This window comes from Durio zibethinus, chromosome 2, assembly GCF_047325235.1.
Source record: "Durio zibethinus cultivar Kanyao isolate XHJ-2024 chromosome 2, ASM4732523v1, whole genome shotgun sequence".
NCBI lineage: Eukaryota > Viridiplantae > Streptophyta > Magnoliopsida > Malvales > Malvaceae > Durio > Durio zibethinus.
This window is the reverse complement of record NC_143163.1, coordinates 8,418,847-8,437,206: the sequence shown is the minus strand read 5'-3', so window position 1 is coordinate 8,437,206 and position 18,360 is coordinate 8,418,847. Positions and strand designations below refer to the sequence as shown.

Here is an 18,360-nt window from a genome sequence, read left to right as displayed (position 1 = left end):
CTAGGTTCTTCGAATTTGGGAGTTTGGGGTTTGGGTATTAAATTTGGGGTTTATTGTTTAAGAGAAATTAATTTGTTTGGGGTTTAATTTTATTTTTTTTTAATTTTTGATCACGTAAGTAATTCATATTATGTTTACACGTCATTTTCTGTCCATATGACAGATTTTTATTAGTTAAAATAGTCAAGTCAACATCTAGGCTAACGGAATTAACTTTTAGATCAAATTAATACATAATTTCATAATTTAGATATTTGTTTAGCAATATTTTTAGTTTAGATATCAAATTCACTAAACGGCAATAGTTCAAGGGCCATTTAGGATATTATCCCAAAGAAAAACCTTACTCTCGTAAGCATAGAATTAATCTTTCTTACTAGAATTGTCACAACTACGCATCACCACTGTAGAGCACAACAACCACGACTCCACTACTGCAACTTCCAATCCACAATCTCTGATTTCCTCACCAAAACCAATCACCATTATCATTAGCAGTACGTACCAATCAACGCCAGAGTCTCCACTATTACATGAGAATCCATAGAGCAATACATATCATCCCAAAAACAATTCCCCAGTCCCTCCCTAATATACACAACATGTTGCAGCCTACAACAGAAACCATTAAAGAATTCATTCTTTACCATCGTAAGCCCACCACGTCGCCAAAATAGCCTTATCATTTTCTGCTGTCTACTGCTTGAACCACCATACAGCACAACTTGAGACTCCCACACACATAACCCACAGTCCAAATTGCCACAATCCACACACGATGATAGCAAGAATTAAACACAGAAACATTTTTTGCTTTGAGAAATAAATTCCTTATAGGATTCGGGCTCAGTTACCTTTGGATATTTAGGGTGCTTCGAATCGAGATTAGATAATAAAAGAGAGAGTGGATCTCGGTTGATTAAAGACAACGGTGAAGAAGGCAGGTGTTTTGGGTTTTTGGTTTTCTTGAGTATTAGAGATTCGAACCGGTGAGGAGAAGCGAGTTTCGACAGTTGAAACACCTAGATCGGTGGAAGCCATGGCTTTGAAGGGTTTCTAATTTCCTTCTTCTCGTAAGAACTTTCAGTCAAACAAAGGAAAAGAAAAACAAAGCTAGGAAAGAAAGAAGAAGATAATTAGTTGTGGGCAATTCAAGCTCCACAACAATGCTGCTGGTTAGAAACGGAGAGGTACCATGGTCAGTAGCAACTTTTGGTGTGTTGAAGAAATAGAGGAAGAAAGTAAAGAAGATAAGGGAAGCTATTGAGGTTGTCAGCAACTGGAGTTTAGTGGTCGATTTTTTCTGGTCTTGTAGAGAGGCAAAGGTTGGTGCTGTTTGAAGAGAGACTAAATGTATATGAATTCAATATGCTTTAAATAAAATAAGATAATAATTTAACTATTATTAACATTATATATTTTAAAAAATAAATAAAGTTCTCCAATTATGAAATTTCCAAAATCAAGAATGACTGATTTTTAAAAAGTTTTAGGTAAAAAGTTTTCTCCTAAATATTTCCAAATGATGGATATTAATTTAGATAAAAATTCTATAATAATAATAATTGTCATTTGTTTTCAATTAATAATAAAAATGAACAATTTTAGAATTTTTGAAAATAAATGAAATTATCTAATGATAAAATTCTAAAAATCAAGAACGGTTGAATTTTTAGAAAATTTTGAGTGTAGAATGGTGGAAAATTTACATAAAATTTTCAATAGCCATATTGATATTTGTTTTTAAATAATAAAGAAAATATAAATTAAAATTTAGAAAATTTTAGAAATAACAAAAATAAATCCTAAAAATAAAAAGAAGGTAAATTCCATCATGAAATTCTAAGAAATTGAGAATAGTTGATTTTCTTCGACATTTGTAAATAAGAAGATATTTCAAAATAATTTTTTAATGATGAAAATATTAGATATATTTTCAATAAAATAAAGGGATTAAAACAAACTAAAAAGGAAATCAAATAAACTATATTGAATGATGGGGTCTATTCAAGCATATAATTGGGTATTTTTAAATACTTTTAAGATAAAGAATTTTTTTAGAGATTTTACGAAATGGTAGAGAAGACCTAAAATTATTTTTAATATTTAAATGATGAAAATTAAAATACCATTTTAACTAAGATAATTTAGAATTAATTGAGGTATCCCTGGGATTGACATTGTGGTAGCATTAGAAACTTCCTCATGTAATTGAACTCCTAAATGCATTTTTGATTAATAGATTAAAATTTATTCTTTTAAAGATTTTTAATCAAATTTAAGACTTTTTAAAGGGATAAATTTATTTAAGTGACTAATCATATTAAAACAAAAATATTAGTGATAACTTCTTTTGTTGTGTCTAACGATTAAGTTTTTAAATTTATACGTTATGACAAACTCTATTATTCTTAAATTTTTTCTTTTATTATTGTTATTATTTTATAACCTCCATTATTGATAAGCATACTAATGGTTTTATCAGAATTACAACTTAAATAGAGTACATTTTCTAGCTTAACACACTTAAACCAATAAAAATATTAAAAAAAGTAAAAATAAAAAGGTTTCAGGATTTCCACAAGGGTGTGGTGTCCCATTTTTGACATGGCAAGACCAGACAAGAGCTACCTAAGACCAGACAGGAGATAGTTCAAATCTTGGATTTCAATGTTGGATTTCAATACATCAAAGCAGTTGGGCTGTCGTCGATGAACAGGAAGGCGTAGGACTTCCCACGGGGGATCATCAACCTTTGTAAAATAACGATCCACCGTTTCTTTGTTCACTGACTGCAGATTTGAAAGCTCCCACTAGTGTTGCATTTATGAATGATCAGAAAAACAAAAATCCAAATTAGCTCTTAAATTAACTTGGTAGGAAGACGGTTCAGCTATTATTCTTAAGTTTTAATTATTAATTAACACTTTTTTCTCTCTATTTTCAGCTAAGAAAATATAGCATCCAACATTTTGTACACTTTAATATAAGTAGTTTTTTCCATAATTTTGACAACATTTCAATAATAATAATAATAATAATAATAATATACAATAGTCTATAATTTTATTCAATAGAAGAATGGAAAATTGTTGCAAATATTAGATATCATCATATAATGTTAAGAATACCTTAGGTTTATTGTCCTTCTCAATTAGCTTGGTGTCCTTCTCAATTAGCTTGGCTCTTGTACCCTGCAAGCATATTGTATATATTTTTAAGGCAACATTATATTAATTACTACGAAGTAACAAATTAAATTAAACTAAATATTTAATGTTGAAACCGAGAAATCGTCAGTCTTTCATTGATAAGTACCTCGTACAAATCATTACCAATTGATCCTTGAAGAATGTTAGATGAGATTATATACTCACGAGCAAAGCACTGCTCAAGTGTTTGTTCTCCGCCTTCCCTGATCTGTTCATCGATCAATTTAAACAAAAATTCATAATCATCACGCCATTGCAATGCCCTACTATTTAAAATTATTGTTTTTTTTTTTTGTAAATAAATGAAAGAAATATATGAAAATCATCGATCACTTACTGATCCGAGAAAAATTTTAACGCTAATAGGACTAGCAGCTTTCATGGATTTAACAGCCTCGGTCATCCATTTTTCCGCATTATGTTCTGTCTCCTTCTCCTGCATACAAAAAGCAAAGCAAATTTGTTTTATTAATTTCTAAGTTCGTTCTTTTTTTTTTATCATAGAAAAATATGTGCACATTAAGATACACTTACAAGGGCTAATAATATTTCTTCAACAGTATTCTTTGACAAACATTTGTTTATAATCTTCAATCTAATTCAACGAAAAGGTAATAAGAAACAAAAAAATTATAATAAAACCATGCAAAAGGAATGTATATGAGTGAACAATTATTATTTCCTTGCATAAGCACTCTCTCTCTTAACAGGTACTGCACTCGAGAATGCGTCAATTTTCCTGGCAATCTTTATTGTCTCTGATGTTCCCACTTCATTAAGTTCATTTTTGAGCAAAACTAGGTCCTAAAACATATATCAAATGTCATGTTGTTTGTTAATAGTATCGTATTTGGGGAAAGAAAATCCCTTGAAGCATTAAGAATTTACCTTTGACAGAACAAAATGAGCTGCAAGTCCACAAGCAAGCATTTCCATTCCATCCAACCTTGCGCCACTTAGTCCCAAATATTCTCCTTCATTAATATTAGACATGCAGGATTAATTTAACAAAAATATTAATTTGTTAATTCCATACAAGTTTAATTTCAATTTTGTACGTTTGCATCGATCAGGAAAAGAAACCGTAACCGAAATAGCCAGGAAGTATAGAAAGAAAATAGGAAGCTCCAACATCAGGAAAAAGCCCTACGGCTGCTTCTGGCACGGCAAACACCTGTTCAAGTTTTCCCAAGTTCCTTTTAATGTGCCAAAATAAGTTCACTAAAAGGGGAAAAAAAGAAAAAAAAAAAAACTTACAGCATTTTCGGTAACAACTCCAAACTTTGCATGAATAGACATGCCAGCACCACCTCCCATAACAACACCATTGATAAGTGAAATCTTACCAAGCGTTTCTTATATGTTGCAAGTAGGTAGTCTAAAGCATATTCTTTTCGGTTAAAATCTGCCCCGAAACTCCAATGACCTGATTAGTTAATGATAGGGGATTTTATATTATGTATGAACAAAACATATATAAGTGATATATATTAGAAAAAGGAGTAATTGTGTAAAAAGTAAGTATCCATCAACAAAATACCCGTTAAAATCTTTAATAATTTGTCCAAAGTAGGGATGTTAATTTTATTTATATCTAATGAGAGATTTGGTTTTTATTTGAATGGAGATGATGATAGATATTACATTGTGGGTACGTGACGAGGATATGTATAATTTTAAAATTTTATTGGTATGAAAATGAAAACGAGTAACATAGCACCTGCTCAGTATCTGTCTCTTACATATATTTATTTAATAAATAGATTTGTATTAAATAATAATATAAATGATTATTTTAGATTAATTAGAATTAATATATTTTTATTAAAATATATATTAACATATATTTATAAAAAAATTATCTAAATATACAAAATAAAAATAAAAAAAGCTAAAAAAATAAATTTTTATTTTTTTTCAAAAAGCTATGGGTATAAGAATTGTCCATATTTATTAAATATTTGTGTTCTGTAAGGATGAGAATAAAGATAAATTTGAAATACTTGTTAGATATATGTATGAAAATGGATATAAGATAAAAATTCGGTCACAAAGATGTGGAATATTCTGGCTGCCTTATATCCTAATCATTGATGTCCTTAATCCAAAGTCTAACTCAACCTAGTTATAAAGTCCCGTTTAAGCTTATTACAATATAAATTTTAAAAATTATTTTTATATTATTTTTTAATATTTTTAAATTAAAATTATATAAAAAATATTAATAAAATAATATCGAGCCGAGCTGAACCCTATTTTGCTAGCACCAATTCCGGAAACAATATCACCCCCGGCACAAAATGCTCTAGTGTTGCCCTACACGATCACTACGTATGATCATTAGTGATAATAAATGTGTCAATTGTTTGGATATATAGCTGGAAAGTGAACCAACACAATGACCAGTCTAAAACTCTCATAATTTTTTTTTTGGTGATAGAAAGTCTAAAACAAAATTAATTAAAAGATCATTAATTCTTCAGTATCTTTTTGGATTCTGACGATCAATTTTACCTTCAAAATCACAAAATTTGTTGTAGAATCTTTCTTATATATTTGGAATTTTGTTAGCATTTGACAAATCTGCAAACCAAGTAGAGTTCATTCAACAAGGTAACTTATATATAAGCATATTTTCATAAAATAGAAGAATTAAAATTTAGTAGATATAATATATAATAAGTATAAAATCTCAACATTTCATAATTTAGGATATTTAACTTCTTGGGTCTATTTAAAATCACCTTCTTCACTAATAAATCTCCTTCAAACAGTACCTATCTAGGTTATACCATGAAATTTTATGTCACTGAAACCAGTAATCACAGAAAAATGCAGCAAATGTCTACTTCTATGTTTATCAACAAAATATTAAAAGAAATGACGGGTTTAGGTTTAATTGTAAATAAATATAAAGAAAATGTGATAAAGAAGGAAGAGCAAGAATTTAATTGTAAACTGACGGTGCTCTTTTTCTGATGTATAATGGAGGGATATCAACGAAGTGTTGGTTCCGTGATAAACAATCTGATTCTAAGCAAATTTTACTTGCCAAAATGATAGAGATTCGAAATTTAGAGAAAACCTTCGTTGAGAAGAAAAGTAATTTAAGTGAACATTATTCTTATATGACTAATGCTTCACTTCTCAAAATGATGATATCATTTCCACCACCACTTTCTTACAAAAAAAATTGGAGGGACATGATTATATTAGTTTTTTTTTCCTTTCTAACTTATAATGTTAAGAGTAGTCGCAATTTCAAGGCTAGGAATAGCTCAAGCGTGAAAGCTATAAATATATAGAGAGAGAGACTATAGAGTCTTGTAGTCAACGCTTGAGAGTTTAAATATTATCGGTGTTTATTATCAAGAATGACAAGTACTATGTTATGCTGAATAGCTTTTGGTCTCCAAGTTTAAATATTATTGTTATTATCATAACATATAAATAAGAAATTTTATAGTTAGATTTAACAAATAAAGTCATCATTAATCTTTTTTACTAGGTGTGATTGGTCACCTAAAGAATCTATCATCTTAAGGAACTCGTAAGCTTGATTAAGGGTCCCTAAAAGAATTGGTTTGAGTCTACAAACTAGAACATGATTCGAGAGTTCGGTTACATATGGGAAAAGTTATAGCACCCCCACATGCTCATCCAAATGATGGTATCATTTTATTTTAAATTTATTCTAAGGTCTTGACTTTAATGGTTTCAAAATTTTATGTTAAATATTGAAAATACTTCATAAGATTTTTTCATCAATTTGGTAGAATTTTAAAAAATATTTTTTCACCTCAAGAATATTCAAAAATCTTATTTGTTTTTTTGAAGAGGCTCCATCGTCGGAAAAAAGGTTGAATTATTTTTTTATTTGAAAATACATATAATTATTCCACTATTTAGGCTAAATTAGAAATATTTTCTCTTTCAAAATTTTTAAATTCTCCACCATTTGGGCCTATTTGGAAATTCTTTTTATTATTATTTTTTTTGGAAAGAAAATAATATGACAATTATTTTTCTTGAAATTTCATTTAAATTTTTCGACCATTTGAAACAAATTTAAAGAAATTTCTTACCTAGAGATTTCTTAGGAATTTATTATTTGAAACTTTTAAGAATCTTATCATTGGATAATTATCAAATATTTTTAACCAAATTTGGAAAAGAATATAATTACTTTTATTAAAATTTCATCTAAATTATTCCACAATTTGGGACAAATTTAGAGAAATTTCTCACCTAGAGATTTCTTAAAAAATTTACCATTTGAAATTTCTAAGAATCTAATCCTTGGGTAATTTATATTTTTCCAAAATTTTATTAAATTTTAATTTTTTTTAATTTTTTTAATTTTTTTTTTGAAAATAATATTAATTATTGCGATTGAAATTGTATCTATATTATTCCATCATTTGGGACAAATTTAGACAAAATTCCTCACCTAAGAATTTTATAAAAATTTATCATTTGAAATTTCTATAAATTTCATCATTGGATAATTAATATTTATTCTAAAAAAATATTTTATTTTTACTTTTTATTTTTTTCCTAAATTTAATCATGCAAAAATACTAAAATATAAATAAAATACTAAATAAAATAAATAAAAAAAACCAAAAAATAGAAACCACTCAGTTGGAGCTGCTTGACGTGACTCGGCTTTAGGCACAGAATGCAGCTCAGGGACGAGGCTTAGCAGCTCGGCTTAGCTGAAGGGATCGACTGGTACACGGGTAGACAGAAACGGATTATGCTCGGGTCAGGTCGCCCGAATAAAAAACGCTCGGATCTTGGGTCTTCTTAAAGTGAAAACAGCGTCGTTTTGGCGAGGCTATAAATGCCTGAATTCTAATTTTTTCCTTAGATTTTCCTGCCCCATTTTCTTTCCTCCATTTCTTTTCTCTCCCTCTCTTTTTAAACCCCCTAAGAACACCGATTTAATTTCACCAGATTTTGAAAAATCTTGTTAGAATCTGGGTTATTTATCGAAAGTTCACTGAAAAATTTATCGATTTTCTGGAAATGTGACGTTAAAAACTGGGGATCTCGCTTGAAACTGGGAATTTCACTAAAAATTCACTGAAAAATTTAAATTTCATCGAAAAATTCAACCGAAATCTAAAAAATTTTAAAAAATTTCTAGAAATTTTTTAAAATTTTTTAGATACTAGAATTTTTTTTACCCAAAAATCTCTCTACAAACTCCTGAATGCTTTTTTTGCATGTGCTTTTCCTGATTTTTGCCTTTCTTATTTTTTGTGTGTCATTTTAGCCTCTAATCAGTGGGTATTTATAGGGTTTAATCATAAGAGTTTCTGATTAACTCTAACTCCCACTTTGATAAGATTTCTGCATTATCCCGTAGAAATTAAATTCATCCACGACTTTGTCACCACCCCAATCTTGGCAAAACTTTTTTTTTAATTTTTTCCTTTTACTCTTATCATTATCCTATTATTAATAACTAATCTAATATTAAAAAAACCAAAGATAAATCAAATAGGAAATTAAAGAAATTAAAGATAAATAAAAATACAGAAACGAATAATTAGAAGATAAAAACCAAAAAACAAATAAATAAAATATAAAATATAAAATATAAAATATAATGATTAATTAGGCTAAATATATTGGACCTTATTAGACCAGGCTCAATTGATCCAGATCTGGGCCAAATTGGGTATTTACAACTACCCCTCTTTTCGTATTTTTTGTGCAACAAGAATTATGCAAAGACGTAGACACCTATCTTATCCAAATAACCATCTCAACATATTCAAAATTTTTTTTGACTCAAACTCCTCGAATAACATAAAAACTCCTCTAAACAAAGACTCTACAACTTGAAAAAAGTAAACAAAGCTCTTTTAAATAGAGGCTCAATGACTTTGAAAAAGATAAATCAAGCTCCTATAATAAGAGGCTTAACGACTTTTAAAAATAAATAAAGCTCCTCTAAACAGAGATTCAATAACTTTGAAAAATAAAGGATTCTCTAATCAGAGGCTCAACAACTTTGAAAAAGATAGATCAGGCTCCTTTAGGTAGAGGCTTAACAACTTTAAAAAATAAACAAGGCTTCTCTAAGCAAAGGCTCACAACTTTTGAAAAAAATAAATAAAGCTCCTTTAAATAGAGGCTCAACAACTTTGAAAAATAAAGGCTCCTCTAATCAGAGGTTCAACAACTTTGAAAAGTAAAGGCTCCTCTAAACAGAGGCTCAACAACTTTGAAAAAAATAAAGGCTCTTCTAAGGAGAGGCTCAACAACTTTTGAAAAAATAATGGCTTCCTGACAATTATGTCTAGAGGAGTCATAAATCGTGTCTGAAAGAATTTTAAGAGATTATGCCCGAAGGTCTTACAGATCGTTCCTAATACTGAAAAATATCCTCTCCCAAAGATTAGAATATTATCTTATAAGTTTATTTCAAACAAGAATTTAAAACTCTTTCATTGAAAAGTTTTCACATCTGTGGGATCTTGAAATATCTCTGCTTCCTAAATTCATGCACTAGATCTTCTCAAATGTATGATATGCATTAGACATTTAAAAATGTAATGCATCTATGCAAATATTGGTTAATTAATTTCTCTTTAATTGTGGTACTCAAGTTTCTCAAGCTCTTTTCTTAGGCCCCAAACCTTTCAATCTTTAGGTACTAAGACCAGATCAATGTCATTATCAATCATCCATCTCCTTTAACTCTCATATTTTCTTTAAAGAAAATTTTTTTTCCAAATTTAATGTCCTTATCAGGAATTGAACATTTCATATTTGTCACTTTCACTCTTAACTTTTCCAATGTAGTGTAGAAATCTTTCATGTTGTTATTCATTTATCAATCATTATTTCAATATCAAAGAGTAAAAATGTAATCATACATTTCTTCATTGTAAGGTAGTAAAGAAAAAAAAAGTTAAAATGGCATGAAAATAATCATCAAAAGAGAAACGTAAAGAATGAAGTGGAATATCTCTTATTAGCAAAAATGATAGCACAACTTTGGCCAATGTGAAAAGAAAAGAATTACAAAAATGGGTATAGGGAGACAATGCCCAAAATAAACAATCAGACAATCTTGATAACATATCTTGAAGTCCTTTTCAAAAAACTCAACCACTTGATGCACTTAACAACTTAGAGCTCATTAGAACATGCTAACCTCTATGCTAGTAAATTTCTAAATTTGATGCTGTATCTTCCTTATCTAAGTCACTTTTTGAGGTTTTCAACTTAAATAAATCCTCTTTGACTTAAATCGCCCTTTTGGGATTTTTGACTTAAGTTCTCTTTTTTTATTTTTTCTCTTTTTTTAAGTATAATATTTCTTCACAACATTAGAATTTATAGGATGAGGTAGGTCATCTCCATCCATCTTAGTTAATATCAATGCCTCACCTGAGAAAGTTCATTTCACAACATACGACCCTTTCCAATTCAGAGTCCATTTTCTTTTATTATCATGCTGGTTTGGGAGAATTCTTTTTAAGACCAACTCTCATTCCTAAAAACATCGAGGTCAAACCTTTTTATCATGAGCTCTTATCATCTTTCTTTGATATAGCTGACTATGGCACAACGTTGTCAATATCTTTTCTTTAATGAATTTCAACTTTTCATAGTGCTTTCAAATCCATTTAGCCTCTTTCAGTCCAACTTCCTTTAAAACCTTTAAGGATGGGATTTTCAATTCTATTGGCAATACAGCTTCTATCCCATAAATAAAAAAGAATGGGGTTGCCCCAGTAGGTACACACTGATGTCCGATAAGCATGCAGCATAAATGGTAACTTCTCATGCTAGTTTTTATAAGTCACGATCATCTTTTCAAGGATTCTTTTTATATTCTTATTTGTTGCTTCAACTACCTTATTCATTTTCAAATGGTATGGCATCAAATCATGATGCTTGATTTTATACTGAGTACATATTTCCTGTATCATCTTACTATTCAGATTCTTAGCAATATCTGAAATGATTCTTTTTGAAAGTTTATATCTACAAATAATCTCTCTTTTTATGAATTTACAAACCACAGATCGTGTTACACTTTCAAATGATGCTGCCTTCATCCATTTTATGAAATAATCTATCATCACGAAAATGAACCTATGCCCATTAAAAGCCTTTGGGGTAATAGAACCAATGACATCCATGTCGTACATAGAGAATAGTTAGGGTAATGCCAAAACATGTAAAGTAGACGATGGAGCATGAATCTTGTCAGCATAAATATGGCATTTGTGACATTTTTGAGCATAGTCAATGTAGTCACTCTCCATTGTCAATCAATAGTACCCTGCTCTCATGATCTATCTTAGCTTTATATGTCTATTTGCATATGCCCCACATATTCCATTGTGCACCTCCTTAATAATTTTATTAGCCTTGATCTTATTTATACATCTTAATAATACTTGATCATGGCCCCTTTTATACAAAACATTTCCATCTAGGAAGGAGTTCATAGCTAGTCTCCGAATGACCTTTTTTCATTCTCAGTTGCTTGGATGGGGTATTATTGGTTCTTAATGTACTATAAGATATCATAATACCAAGGCTTCCCATCTTCTTCCTCTTTTACATTAGAACAATGAGCTAGCACATTCTTGACATCTAGGTTAATGAGCTAAATGTCAGTATTATCACTAATTCAAATCGTTACCACCAAGGTAGCCAAGGCATCAACAATTAAATTCTCCTCTCGAGGTAAATGATCAAACTGAATATCTTCAAACTACTTGATCAACTTTAGGATATACTTATGACATAGGATAAGTTTTAAATCTCTCATCTCTCATCTTTCATTCTTCATTCAATTGATATATAACTAGAGTTGAGTCTTCAAACACTTTTAATGCTCTACCTCTTTTGTCTATAGCAGCTTGTAAACCCATGACACATGCCTCATATTTAGTGATATTATTTGTGCAATTGAAATTCAACATCGCTGTTATAGGATAGTATTATTCTTCTGAAAAAATTAAAACTCCTCCAATTTCATATCCCAAGGCATTGGCAGCTCCATCAAAATATATTTTCCAACACTTCTCTTCATGCTCTTCCTTTTTTAATTGAGAAACAATTATCAAATCTTCATTTGAAAATTCCAATCTCATTGGCTCATAATCCTCGACAACACGATCTATGAGAAACTCGATTATAACGCTCCCTTTTATTGCCTTCTGGCTCACATATACTATATCATATTTTGAGAGCATTAATTGCTATCTAGCAATTTTTCAAGACAAAGAGGACTTTTTGAAGATGTATTTAATTGGATCTAGTTTTGCTATAAGCCAAGTGATATGATAGAGCATATATTATTTGAATCTTTTGGTAGTCCAAGCTAATGCATAATATATTTTCTCTAAAGATGAATATTTGGACTTGTATTCTGTGAATTTCTTACTTAGGTAGTAAATAGCTTTCTCTTTTCGGCTAGACTCATCTTGCTGTCCCAACACACATCCAATTGAATTTTCACACACCGTTAAATATAAAATCAAGGGTCTTCTTGGAATAAGTGGTACTAGTATCGAATGATTTGATAAGTAGTGTTTAACTTTATTAAAAGCTATTTGGCATTCCTCATTTCATTCTCTAGGGTTACTCTTATGGAAAAGCTTAAAAATAAGATCACACTTATAGTTAAGCTAATATATGAACTAAAAAATGTAGTTCAATCTACCCATAAAACTTTGAACTTCTTTCGATATACTTAAAGGTGATAAATTTTAAATGGCTTGTATTTTATCTGGATCTACTTTAATCTATTTAGCATTTTTCATTTCATTCTCTAGGGTTACTCTTGTGGAAAAGCTTAAAAATGGGATCACACTTATAGTTAAGCTAATATATGAACTAAGAAATATAGTTAAATCTACCCAGAAAACCTTGAACTTCTTTCGATATACTTGGAGGTGATAAATTTTGAATAGGTTGTATTTGATAAGTACTGTTTAACTTTATTAAAAGCTATTTGGCATTCCTCATTTCATTATTTAGGGTTATTTTTGTGGAAAAGCTTAAAAATAGGATTACACTTATAGTTAAGCTAATATATGAACTAAGAAATGTAGTTCAATCTACCCAGAAAACCTCAAACTTCTTTCGGTATACTTAGAGGTGATAAATTTTAAATGGCTTATATTTTATCTAGATCAACTTTAATCCTTTTTTCACTGACCACAAAGCCTAGCAATTTTTCTAACCTTGCCCTGAAAGTGCTTTTAGCTGGGTTCAACTTGAGTTGAAATTTTCTCAACCTCTCAAGTAGCTTTTTGAGGTTGGTGACATGACTTTTATCTTCTTGAAATTTTGCTATCATATCATCTACATACACTTTAATCTCTTTGTGCATCATGTCATGAAAAAGCGTTACCATGGCTCTTTGGTATGTTGCTCTAGCATTCTTTAAGTCAAAGAGCATGACTTTATAGCAAAATATCCCTCACATGGTCACGAAAGTGGTATTTTCTTTATCATCTACAGCCATCCTTATCTGGTTATACCTTGAGAACCCATTCATAAAGAAAAACATTGAATGCTTGGTCGTGTTGTCCACTAGTGTGTCAATATGAGGTAAAAAAAAGTTATCCTTTGGGCTAGTCCTATTCAAATCATGATAGTCTATGCACATCCACACTTTTTCATCTTTTTTAGGGATTGGTACTATGTTGGCCCCCATTCTAGATATGTGGCCACCTGCAAGAAACTTGCATCAAACTACTTTTTCTCCTCTTCTTTGATCTTTAGCAACATCTCAAGTTTCATTCACCTTAATTTCTGTTGGATTAGTTTACATTTTGGCATTAGAGTTACTCTATGTTCAACTATTTCTATACTAAGCTCAAGCATATCCTGGTAAGACTAAGCAAACACATCACGAATTCTTGAAGTAGATTTTCCAATCATTGTTTGTCTCCTGATGAAAGTGAAATGCCAATTCTAACCTTTTTTTTATTCTCTTTATCTCCTAAATTCGCTAATTCAGTTATCTCTTAATGAGGCTCAATTGGTTTACTTTTTTACTCAATCAATCTCATTAAGTCTGAAGGGATAACATATTCTTCAGAATCATTTTCATTATCATGTTCATCAGTATTAACTGATTTTTCAAAATTAACCCCTCGATCGTTATCATGATTATCTTTTTGTTCATTTAAGGACCTGAAATTAAATGAAATGGGATATGTTGGCAATATGTGTTTAGAAAAATGAAAAACTGAAAAAAATGAAGGCACAAGAAGAAATGAATGAAAATGCATCCTTCATAATCTTTATTAAAATAATAATAGATAAATGGCCCAAACAAGAAAGACCACCCCAATGCCTTAAGCATAAGCTATTGGGATGTATAATTACATTGAATTAGTCTTAAGAGTAAAAGGCATTTCGATGATACTTCAATTGTTCAGCTCATGATTTAGCAGACAAGGGTGAACCCATATTTCTTGCGCATGCCCCTTTTCATCTTCAATTGCATGGATAGACAATTGAGCGAATGCCTACTCCATACTTTATTCTAAATCTTCTTTTGTAGTTGGGTACATGAACCCTTCAGGTTTGAAAGTCTCGTACAAGTGTGGGATGATCATTAGTCTTGCTATAACTACAGGGTTTTAGGTTTTTAGTGGCATTTTTTTAACGTTTAGCAGCGTTTATCAATGCCACTAAAAACTTTATGGCGTTTGAGAAAAATGCCACTAAGAGTGCTGACTATACATGCGTCATAAAAAATAATAGTGTTTTTTAAAAAATACTTCAATATTAGCTACGTTTATATCTGAAATATCACCATTTTAGTGGCGTTTCTATCTTTGAGATGTTGCTAAATTAGTGGCATTTTTATGAGAAAAATACTGTTGCTTTGATGGCGTTTGTAACTGAAAATACTGCTACTTTAGAGGCGTTTGTATCTAAAAATACCTCTATATTAGTGACATTTTTTTCTTTAAGATGCCACTAATTTAGTGGAGTTTTTATGAGAAAAATGCCATTGCTTTGGTGGTATTTGTAACTGAAAATGCCTCTATATTAGCAGCGTTTGTATATTTGAGACGCCGTTAATTTAGTGACGTTTTTATGAGAAAAATGCCGTTGCTTTGGTGGCATCTATATAAAAACTCCACTTAACTAGCGGCATTTGCTGGTAAGAGCGTCACTACTTTTAGTGATATTTTATGATACAAAGGCCACTAAATTATTCATTTAGTGACATTGTTGAACGCAAACACCGCCATTATGTTAAAATATTTTTTTTAATTTCTATTAATAAATTTTATTTTCATTAAAGAGCTTAAATTCAGAAACTGAAATTAATATAAACATAATTCATGTTTAAATATGCATATAATTAATACAAAGTTTAATAATTAGTATAATAACATTCAAATATTTTTAATACCTTAACAAAATAAAAATTTAAAATGTATGAAATGGATGATTGCATACATTTTGTTGGTTGCCAATTGATGAAGAAAATTTGTCACCTTTGTCACTAGCGTGCTCAAAAACCTACTGAATAATACCATACAATTTTTAACACTTCATTGTAAGCTTTTTTTATATTTAAAAATTTAAATATTTACTAAATAAAATACCTGACTTGGTGAAGCATCAAGATCATTTCTTAAAAATTGTTGTTGCATAAAATTCATAAGATGATCGAATCGATCATGCAACTATTGAAATTTTGCACGCTCTTACTCCATTCTAGCACGTCTTCCCCAATTTTGGCATGCTTATGTTCTCTTTCTGCTTCCATTGCTGAAAACATTGTTGCATAGTTTACAACTCTCCTCTCAATATTGAAATGTCTCGCGAAGAATGACTTACTAAGAATGTAAATTGCTGAAAGCTATGTCCATAGTAGGCAGATGGTGTTGGACCCAATCCAAGGCCTCAGACCTGTCCATGCCTTTCTTTTCCAACAACTTCTATGAATATTCGATTTACCATTACTTGCATGTTGAAAGAACCATTAGATGCTACTTCAATATCAGTGATCATTTTCTTTTTTCGCTTTCTTCTATGAATTTGTCATATACAACTATCAAGTTTAATGATTAATTGATAATATGTTAAAAAGAGTAAATATTTACTTTCTATTAAAATAGATGATACAAATTATCATAATTTTTTGTGTTTCGACATTCATGTAAGATCTGTCTTTTTTTGTGTGTGTTATGCGAAAAAGTTCCACACATCCAATTGTACCGCCCATCCCATTCTCCTATATAAAAACATATGTTATTTGATAGGATACATATTAACCGCATCTTATTCATGCATATCAAGCCTATCAATCAAGTATTAACATTTTGAATAATTTTAATCTCATGTATTTATATTTTGACCTTGTAACAACACAATAGTCTTAAACATACGCAAAACAATAAAAGCATTTTGGGCTTTCACACATATCGATTATGGAAACTAAATTCAATTATTTTCTCCTAGTTTAATATCAAGGATTGAAGCCATTCAATATGTTGAAAGCCATCCAAAAGTTTAATTTATATATTTGCCTTTTATATGGAAAAATAGTCCCAAATAGACATAAACAACAACTTTTTCTCTCATATCAACCGTAGAAACCAAGTTCAATCAATCGGACAAGTTTAATATCAAGTATTGAAGCCATCCATACTGTTGAAAGACAATAATAACAACAAATTTGTATTTTAACCTAAATATACGTAAACAATAACTTTTTCATACATATCATCCGTGTCAACTAAGTTCAAAACTTTCGATAAGTTTAATATCATGTGTTGAAACTATCAAAACTATTAAAACAAAACAATAATTGTTAATTTGCATATTTGCCTTTTAATGGCAAAAAAAGTTCATTCATTGGAATAAGTTTATAATCATAAACTTACATTTCTTTTTGTTTTCTTGCAAAATTTTTTGATCCACTTGTGTGGCTATATTTTTGTTCTTTTTTGCTACCAATCCCAATTTGTTCTTTTTTCTGTCATAAAAAATAATTACGTGTATGATAGAAATACAAATATTACCAACTTAAACCAAAAAACACTTTCATCATTTCATTCTACTATACAAAGTTATAAACTAGTACCTCTATTTTTCTTGAGAACCAAAATCTAACTAGTTGTTCATATTGCCACCTTATCACATTGCGAGGTAGATTTTCCATCATCGCCTCTACAGTAGTATTTCGATCGAAATACTTATTCTTCCAACTATGCTTGTAATCTTTCCATTTCTTTCCTAATGACTTAAGCATAAATGAAGTTGGTATTTCAAGTACAAATCTTGACTGTAATAATACAATAAAAAAAGTTTAAATAAGTAAACAAATGTAAAATAAAAGTTTTTTATATCTAATTAATTATACTAATACCTCAATAAAGTTTAAAGCATCAGCCTTAACTTCTTTTGAAACTTTTTGCCATGTTTCATAATGAATAAGCAATTTCATTCCATTACGAGCTAGCATGCCTAGAAATCCAACCAACAGTTGAGTCTCTTCATCAATTGATTGCCTATCAGAGTTTGCAGACACTACAATACACTTGTTAGGAGGTAGTGCAAACAATTCCTTCAAAGTTGTTCAACTTTTGGTCTTCCGTTGACCATTTTTATCAACTGCAACAAATAAAAAATGAATTTGTAAAATCATAATACTTTTATCATTATACTCGAATTCTAAAATTGGAGTATATCATACCTATATTCAAATTTAAAGCATAATCAATTGATGGGTTTGTAGACACCCCAATCTATCTGGGGTTCTACAAGATCAACTTGACAATTAAAAAATTAAAAAAATAATAAAAATGAAAAAACAAAAAAAGGTGTTTGAGTTTGCATAAAACTGGGCTGCTAGAGTTTGGATTGGATTCAAAGATTGAATCTCAATCACAAGAAGGAATTAGGATTGATCAGAAACTCCTCTGATCAATCCTTAAAAGTAAATGCTAGAACACACAAGAAGAGGGAAAAAATTGACAGCAGGCAAGGGAATGTGAAGCTGCTGGCGCCAAAAGAAAAAAAAAAGAAGAGGAACCAAAAAGAAGACTGGGCAGCAAGAACAGAAGAAGCTAGCAGGAAACAAAAAATAGCGGAAGGCAATAGTGGAGGGGAACCACATGTGTGTGGAGCA

The 18,360-nt window shown here is 30.0% G+C and overlaps 1 pseudogene; it reads right to left on the bottom strand.

Moving 5' to 3' along the window:
- Positions 1–363: 363 nt before the first annotated feature.
- LOC111308095 (putative 3-hydroxyisobutyryl-CoA hydrolase 3) overlaps positions 364–18,360 on the bottom strand; it is a 71,778-nt pseudogene continuing 53,781 nt past the window's right edge.